At 35.2% G+C, this 9,276-nt stretch overlaps 1 non-coding gene across 1 annotated transcript; it reads left to right on the forward strand.

Moving 5' to 3' along the window:
• Positions 1–3,898: 3,898 nt before the first annotated feature.
• LOC114401019 lies at positions 3,899–4,005 on the forward strand. Its single transcript, XR_003664135.1, has one exon. It is a non-coding gene; the product is annotated as a small nucleolar RNA R71 (small nucleolar RNA).
• The last annotated feature ends 5,271 nt before the right edge of the window (positions 4,006–9,276 follow it).

Below are 9,276 nucleotides of genomic sequence, written 5' to 3' on the forward strand. Positions count from 1 at the left end.
GAAGAAGCTCACCACCATAGGAGGCCATGGATAAGAGCTTGGAGGAAGAAGGAGATGAATGAAGGGAGAGGGAGAGAAGAGCACGAAATTTTGTGCTCAAAAAGAGCTCTGAAATCTGAAGTTAATATTCAAATGATCAAAGTTGAAAAAAATGCACACACATGACCTCTATTTATAGCCTAAGTGTCACACATGATTAGTGAATTTTAGTTATGGTTCAGCCCACTAATCCAAGATCAATTCCAAGATTCTCCACTAAGTGTGCTTAGGTGTCATGAGGCATGAAAAGCATGAAGGACATGCACAAAGTGTGACTATATGATGTGGCAATGGGGTGTAGTAAGCAAATGCTCACCTCCCCCTCTAAAATTTAATTGGATTGGGCTTCTACCAATTCAATTAAATTTATTTCCAACCACACACATCAAATATCCACTTAGTGCATGTGAAATTACAAAACTACCCCTAATACAAAAACTAGTCTAGGTGCCCAAAAATACAAGGGCCGAAAAATCCTATATTTCTAGGGTACCCTACCTACAATATGGAGCCCTAAATACAAGGACCAAATATAATGACATCCTAGTCTAATATGTACAAAGATAATTGGACCCAACCTTGGCCCAGGGGCTCAGAAATCTACCCTAAGGTTCATGAGAACCCTAGGGCCTTCTTCAGCAGCTCTAGCCCAATCTTCTTGGAGCCTCTTGCTCATGGTTCTAGTGATTGGTCCCTTCCTAGGGAGGATTGCATCAATAAACATCTATCTTGGTTTGGGCTATTTTCATAAATGGTCTGCCTAAAATAATTGGAATTGAACCATGGGAAAATCCCTCTTCCATATTAAGAACATAAAAATCAACAGGAAAAATAAGTTCACCAACCCGAACCAGTACATCCTCTATGAAACCTGCGTGGTAAGAAACACTTCTATTTGCCAAATGAATCACCACATCTGTAGATTGCAAATGTTCAAGAGATAAAGAATTGAAAAAGGACAGAGGCATGACACTAACTGATGCTCCTAGATCTAGCATGGCATTCTCAAATTTATTGTTCCCAATAATGCAAGGTATACAGAAAGTACATGGGTCCTTACATTTCTCAAGAATGTGAGGAACAAATTTACCTATCAATGCTGACACATTTCTGCCCATGCAAATCCTTTCATTGCCTTTGAGCTTCCTTTTATGGGTGCACAGCTCCTTTAGAAACATGGCATATCTTGGAATCTGCTTGATGGCATCTAGCAGAGGTATGTTCACCTATACTTTCCTGAAGAAGGTCCACCTGCATGAAAATTGTTGGATCGAGTGGCCTCAGAATAATTAAGAAGGGTGAAGGGGTTGAATTAATTACTCCTAAACCTTTACTAATTAAAAAATTACTCTTCTAAGGCTTTTACTAAATTGTTAAGAGAATGAGGAGTAGAAGAGAAACTTAACAAAAAGTAAAAGCGGAAATTAAATGCACAACGGAAAGTAAAAGAGTAGGGATGAAGGAAACAAACACACAAGAGTTTTTATACTGGTTCGGCAACAACCCGTGCCTACATCCAGTCCCGAAGCGACCTGCGGTCCTTGAGATTTCTTTCAACCTTGTAAAAATTCATTTACAAGCAAAGATCCACAAGGGATGTACCCTCCCTTGTTCTCTTTGAACCTAGTGGATGTACCCTCCACTAGAACTGATCCACAAGAGATGTACCCTCTCTTGTTCTCAGTCAACAACCCAAGTAGATGTACCCTCTACTTGTACCACAAAGGATGTACCCTCCAATGTGTTAAGACAAAGATCTCAGGCAGTTAAACCTTTGATACTTTGTGAATGGGGATACAAAAGAATTCTCAGGCGGTTAGTCCTTTGAATACTTTTGTATTAGGGAATGGAAAGAATCAAAAGAATTCTCAGACTGTGTCGTTTTGAATTCTTTGACAAGGGAGAAGGGAGACACAAAAGAATTCAGGCGGTTAGTCCTTCGTTCTTTTGGAAAAGGGAGAAGAGAGACACAAAAAGAATTCAGGAGGTTAGTCCTTGGCGAATTCTTTTTGGCAAAGGGAGAAGGGAATGAAAAAGATGAATAACACAAGTTTTTGAACAAAGAACTTTTCTTGGAGGAGAAAGTTTTGAACAAAAATTTTAGAAAGATGAAGAGAAGATGAAACAGAACAACTGTTGAAAGAGATGAAAGAAAATATTGAAAGATGATTAAAAGAAATGATTGAGATGAATTGATAGAAAGATTGCTTAGAAAGATTGATTGAAAATACAAAACAAAGCCTTGCTTTTATAGACTCTTCATTTCTGGTCAAGAGAACCATTTTGAAGAGTTATAACTTTTAGAAAAACTTAAAACCAATTTGAAAAAGTCAAAAACCATTTGAAGAGTTACATCTTTTGATTTATTCAGAAATAACCACTAGTAATCGATTACCAAATCAGTGTAATCGATTACACAAAGCTTTTAGTGAAAGGATGTGACTCTTCACATTTGAATTTGAATTTCAACGTTCAAAGGCACTGGTAATTGATTACCAAAACATTGTAATCGATTACAACTTTTTTGAAATCAATGGGAACGTTGTAAATTCATTTGAAAACTTTTTCAAATCCATTTTGCTACTGGTAATCGATTACAACAATCAGGTAATCGATTACCAGAGAGTAAAAACTCTTTGGTAAACATGTTTTGAGAAAAATTCATGTGCTACTCAGTTTTTGAAAAAACCTTCTCATACTTATCTTGATTAAGTCTTCTCTTGATTCTTGAATCTTAAGTCTTGAATCTTGTTCTTGATTATTCTTGATTCTTGATTCTTGAAAACTTGAAACTTGAAACTTCTCTTGAATCTTTCTCTTGATTCTTGAATTCTTTGGCATCATCAAAATAACCTTTAAAGGCATTGCTTCCACAAAATTTTTTTAAGGAAGATTTCTCTTTAGTGCAACTATCTCATCCTCTTTTTCAGGTGTAGAATGAAGCTTGACAGGTTCAGGTGTAGGTGCTGCTACTGGTGGAGGCACTTGAATTTGGTTGCCAGACCTCAAGGTGATGGCACTCACATTTTTCAGATTTTGCACAGTTTGTGAAGGCAATTTGTCAGAATTTTGGGACTGAGCTTGGTTTAACTGAGTAGCCATCTGCCCCATCTGATTTGTCAGACTCTGAATGGAGGCTCTTGTCTCTTGCTGAAATTGCATATTCTGGATGGTCATTTGCCTCACTAACTCTTCTAAGGAAGGTTGAGGAGGAGCCTCAGTTGCTTGTTGTCTTTGTTGTGACTGATGTTGTTGTATTGGAAGAGGAACATATGGCTTGCTTGGATCAGCATCATTCTGAAAATGAGGGACAGACTGTTGTTGTTGTGGAGGACTTGTCCATCTCAGATTTGGATGATTCCTCCAACATGGATTGTAGCTATTGCTTGAAAGGTCATAATTATTCTTCTGTAGTTGGTTTTGCTGCTAAGGAGGTCTATTATAAATGTTTGTAGCATAAGCTTGACGTTGTTCATTGACTCCAGATTGCTGCAGAGAAGGACAAAGAGCTGTATGGTGATTTGCAGAAGAACATAGACCACAGACTCTTGCAACAAGTGTAGATTTCTGATTCATGGCAAGCTGAGTTACTAGGTTGACCAAGGCATCAAGTTTTCCTTCAAGCTTTTTATTTTCAGTAGATGAAGATGAATCCGTGGCCACCTCACGGACTCCTCTAAGAATAATAGCATCATTTCTTGCACTGAATTGTTGGGAGTTGGAAGCCATCTTCTCAATCAAATTCCTAGCTTCAGTAGGGGTCATATCACCAAGAGCTCCAGCACTGGCAGCATCAATCATACTCCTCTCCATGTTGCTAAGTCCCTCATAGAAATATTGAAGAAAGAGTTGCTTAGAAATCTGGTGGTGAGGACAGCTTGCACACAATTTCTTGAATCTTTCCCAGTACTCATACAAGCTTTCTCCACTAAGTTGCCTGATGCCCGAAATGTCTTTTCTGATGGTCGTGGTCCTAGATGCAGGGAAGAATTTCTCCAAGAACACCCTCTTAAGGTCATCCTAGCTGAAAATGGACCTGGGAGCAAGGTAGTATAGCCAATCTTTTGCCACTCCCTCCAAAGAATGAGGAAAAGCCTTTAGAAAGATATGATCTTCTTGGACATCAGGGGGCTTCATGGTGGAACAAACAATATGGAACTCCTTAAGATGCTTATGAGGATCTTCGCCTGCAAGACCATAAAACTTGGGCAACAAATGCATTAGTCCAGTCTTGAGAACATATGGAACACCCTCATCAGGATATTGAATACACAAGCTTTCATAAGTGAAATCAGGTGCAACCATCTCCCTAAGAGTTCTCTCACGAGGTGGAGGTGGAGCCATGTTCTCAGTATAAAAATTAGTAGTGGAATGCTCAAAATCAGAATATTCAGAATCATCAGCAACAGAATGTTCAAAATGCTCAAAATGCACAGAATGATCAGGATGCACAGCATAATCAGGATGCACACTATGCCTAACTAATCTATGAAAGGTTCTATCTATTTCAAGATCAAAGGGTGATAAATCACCTGGATTGCCCCAAGTCATGCACTATATGCAGCAAATAATGTGTTTCTCAACAGCACCTAACAAGGGGGTAAAATTACAGCTATACTCAAACGATATCAAAATTAGCTGAAATTTTGTGAGGAACACCCTAAAATCATGAAAAGATAGAACAAAAAATTTCAAACAAAAATTCAAAGTCTAACTATGAAAACTACCTAAGCAAAGTTTAGAAAAATGAGACAATAATACTTGAAAAATAAAAAAAAATTTAGTAAACGGCTGATTTTTGGAATTTGGGAGTCCCCAATCGACTCCCACAATATGGGGAATTTTTTTCTACCCCAAATGCATATATAATAATAGTTATTCTGATACTCAGAGCAAAAGTTATGGCCGTTTTAAGTTTTGTTAAAAACAAATTCCCAAAATTTGTCTCTCTCAAATAATGCCACACCAAGTGCTCCTGGTATTTTTCACACAAAATATGGATCAAAAGAAGCTACCACATAAAAATTCAGCCAAAAATAACAACTCTAACTATAAAAAAAATCATTAATTAAATTGCAAAATCCGTCGCTATTCCCAGTCGCTAATCACTGTTCAGCACTGTTCACAGCAAAACAAAAGGTTGAATCAGTTGTTGAATCCGTTGCTAAAACCGTCACTAAACAGGAAATGCAACTGAAATGCAAAACAGAACGCTTGACAAAATAAGATAACTAAACACTATTATGAACCTTTGGCCCATTGCTCCCTGGCAACGATGCCAAATTTGATCGAGGTTGTACCCGAATCAAATAAACATTAAAAATGCAGTATCTAGGAAGTGATCCTAGGTCGTCTCCCAACGAGCAATGGTCAACCAAACGTTCATAACAGATTGTAATAAAATAGTAACGAATTGGGGGGGGGGGTATTTGTTTTTGTAAATTAAACAACAAGTAAATTTGAATTAGAAAATATCATAATTAAAACACGTTGTTTCTCCTTGATTCACAAGCAAGTCTCTTATCCTAGGTTACAAGGATTTATCCTTTATCAGTTCAATCACTTAATCCAACCCTAAATTAAATTACTAAGCGAAATTTAACATAAGACATTCATTATGTGATTAAGCAACACATACACCCATTAATCATGAATGAAACTGATCATTAAGCATGAACGTAAATTAAGCGCATAGACAATTAATCAAGCACTAAGCATGCATGGATTAATAGCAACAAATAAGAGTAATTGGTGAAGAGAAAAAACTGATCAGAATTCAATAGTAATAATAAAACCTCAAAGAGAGCTGTGCTTGATCCTCAAGAGAAAACAACGCTGAAGACTTAGCCTTCCATTAATCAATAGAAAAGGAAATTGTAGTAGAAAATGAAGAAAACTCCAATTATTCTCCAAAACGAAAAAAAAAACTAAAAACCAAAGAGAGAGAGAGAGAGAGAAACTAGAACCTTGGTGCTGTTATATAGTTCTTAGCCCCAAAGCTTACAAATCTGTTTTAAGTCCAAGCCCATAAATAAAATAAAATCTAGATAAGATAACATAAGATCTAGATGAAATAATATCTAGATGAGATAAAATCTAGATATGATAAGATAAAATCTAGATGAGATAAAATCTAGATAAGATAAGATTTGGTAGAATAAAATAGTCTGCTCTCTTCAGGTGCAAGCCCAATTCTGGATTCAAGCCCAATTGCTTATAATTCTCCTGAAATTAAATTAAAAATAAAAAATTAATCCAGTAGGCCCAAATGATAAAACTGCATAATTAAATTGACAATTAAGACTAATCAATAATTAAAATGGTGACAAAAAGGGTTAAGAAATATGAGAAAATGATGACACATCAATTTGCATTAAGTATTAAACAATTCTCTGATAAGTTAAAAACTATGAACTTGCTTGTTTAATAAAAAAGAATTCATAATCGAGAATGAATTTTGTGTCTCATCTTTAAACATTTATTTGTTAATAGAATAATTTAGTGAAAATTCCTTTGTTGTTTCAAAAATATGTTCCTTTCAAGGGATAAGTATACTTTTCACAATTAACAAATTGGCACACCCAGTGGGACTAGTTTGCCAAAAATCCGATCTTTTAGGTTGGAATATCATCCAAACAATCAGTGATTAAAGTCAAAATTAGGAAAGCAATCCCTAAAATAATTCCTTTTCAATCCTAAGCATATTCAAAATTATAGAAATCGAAAATAGGATTGAAGAAAAAGATGAACATTCACACATATTAAAAATACTAAACCAGAACTCAAATTCAATCTGGCTTGGAGTGGATCCTTGGATTGATTAAGTGTTTATCCTTTCATGATCATCATCAATCATACTTCTATCCATTAACATCAACCCTTCATAAAAAAAACTAGATCAACAATTGCTCACTTATTTGATGGTGAGGACAGGTAGCACACTACTTTTTGAATCTCTCTCAATACTTATATAATGTCTCTCCAGGTTGCTTCCTTATACAACAAATTTCTTTCTGGATGGATGTTGTTCTGGATGTAGGGAAGAATTTCTCTAAAAATCTTTTCTTCATATCTGTCCAAGTGTTGATAGTATTTGGTTAAAGGTACAACTAGTTCTTAGCCACAAGAAGCAAAGGACTCCATTGATGAAGATGATCCAAATCCTACAAGCTCCACATCGAGCTACATCATGTGGTATCAAGAGCTTCTTCGTCTAGGTGATGTTCTTTTACTTCCTCTATCTTCTTGTTCAGTCAATTCACTTTAATTCCTTGTTCTTCATCTTATTCTCCTTGTATATCCTCCATTTTCTTGTGGTTTGGTGCTGTTTAGAGTAGATTAAAAAAAATAAACCAATTAAATCTTAGATATACACTTGTTCTTGCATTTCTATGGTTCAGATTTTATAGATCTACTCTTGAATCATGTTTTTGTGTTGATTTTAGGTTCTATCATTTTTCAGTCATAATCTTCTTGTACTGAACCTTTAGATATAAATTTTCTTTCAAAATATTGATTAGAAAAAAAATACAAAAATCTAAGTGTAAATCACTTAATCCATGTGTGTCTTAGAGTCATGTTTAGTCATAATAATTGTCACATTATGTTCTAAGTGTTTGTTAAATTTTGATTTTGTTGATTGAATTCTAGATACATTTGTTCATGTATTCTTGTCATTCTTAGCCTATCTTTTGAATTTGGAGTCTAATTCATGCATGTTATTTAGTTCATAACATGTTCTAAATCAATTCCTAGAAGTAGTCTTGTTGAACTTTTTTGTTTGTTTTCTAACTTTCCTACATGATACCTATAAAGAAGTTGCGTTGTGGCTGGATTTGTGAATCAGCATAAGTCTTAAGCTCTCTTGAATTGTGTTATTCAAGACAATTGAGCATAGGCAAACACAAATTGTAACTATCCAAGCCTTAGGCAACATGAACACTACTCTTGATTTCTAGGTTGAAATCGCTGGTGCTCACAACTTGAACATACAAACTTTTAAAACTTACTGGGAATTGGTCACTATGAATTTTGAGCTGAAAGTTTTACTGAATTTTCTAGACATCTGGACTAAAATTAGAAAAAAAAAGAACCAAGTGATTTGGATAAATGGAAAAAATAATAAAAATCATACACGTTGGTGGCTTTTCAAAAACTAATGAAGGGGTGTGACTCAATTTGGAGTGATTCTTAGTCCAATAGCTCTTAAGGTGGTTGGCCCTTTGCCTCTTAAGGTGGTTGGCCCTTTGCTTCTTAAGCCCTTGGTGGCTTTTCAAAAACTAATGAAGGGGTGTGACTTTTCAGAGCAATTTTTAAAATTTCCTCACTGGTAATCGATTACAGATCTTTGGTAATCGATTACACAGTTATGTAATGAGGGGTCATGACTTTTCAATTTGATTTTTAGGATTTTCGTTATTGGTCATCGATTACATACCAGTGGTAATCGATTACAGCTTTCAAAATTCAAATTTCAAACTTCCTGAAAAGCTTTTTTAAGATAATTTTGCTTCTGCAATCGATTACCAGAGGAAAAATTCCTTTTTCAGAAATATTAGAATATTTTAAAACTTTTTATAATTAATTTAAAAATTATGTTTTGAGGCCAAACCTTGTCAATCATTAAGAGATTCTTTTAACAAAAGTAGACTAAGGCATATCTTTTCTCTTGATCTTTTGTTTACTTGATTTTGATTTGGACTTGAAGTAAACTTGTGTTGCTTCTTTCTTTGGCATCATCAAAACCTTCATACACATACATTCACACAACCACCAAAATTGAGGACCGTTTTGTAATTTTGTAATTGGCAATTACTTACCTTAATTGCTTTCAAGTTTTGTAACAAGAACGCCTTTCATTGGAAGTGTGTTGGTAGCCTCCAATAGGTTACCAAACTTCCATTTGTGTGTAATAATTTTAGGCAGTTTTTCCTTAGGATAGTGAGTGTTTTGTTAGGAACCTTAAATGTGGTCATTCAAACACTCCTAGGATTCGCCTAGTTTAAATTTCCTGCACTTTATTTTCTTGCTTACTTTCATAGATTATTTTCTTTAATAGTCATGCCTAGTTTATCTTGTAATTACATAATACTTTCTTCTTGCTTATCACGCTTATCTTGAGTTCTTTTGAACCCTAGCTTTTACCTTTTACAAACCCCTAATAAGAAATAACCACAACTTAGGAACCAACATGAGTCATCATTCATCTAGTGTTAATGGTGAGGGTACTAGTCATAA

The sequence above is a fragment of the Glycine soja genome, chromosome 19, assembly GCF_004193775.1.
Source record: "Glycine soja cultivar W05 chromosome 19, ASM419377v2, whole genome shotgun sequence".
Lineage (NCBI taxonomy): Eukaryota > Viridiplantae > Streptophyta > Magnoliopsida > Fabales > Fabaceae > Glycine > Glycine soja.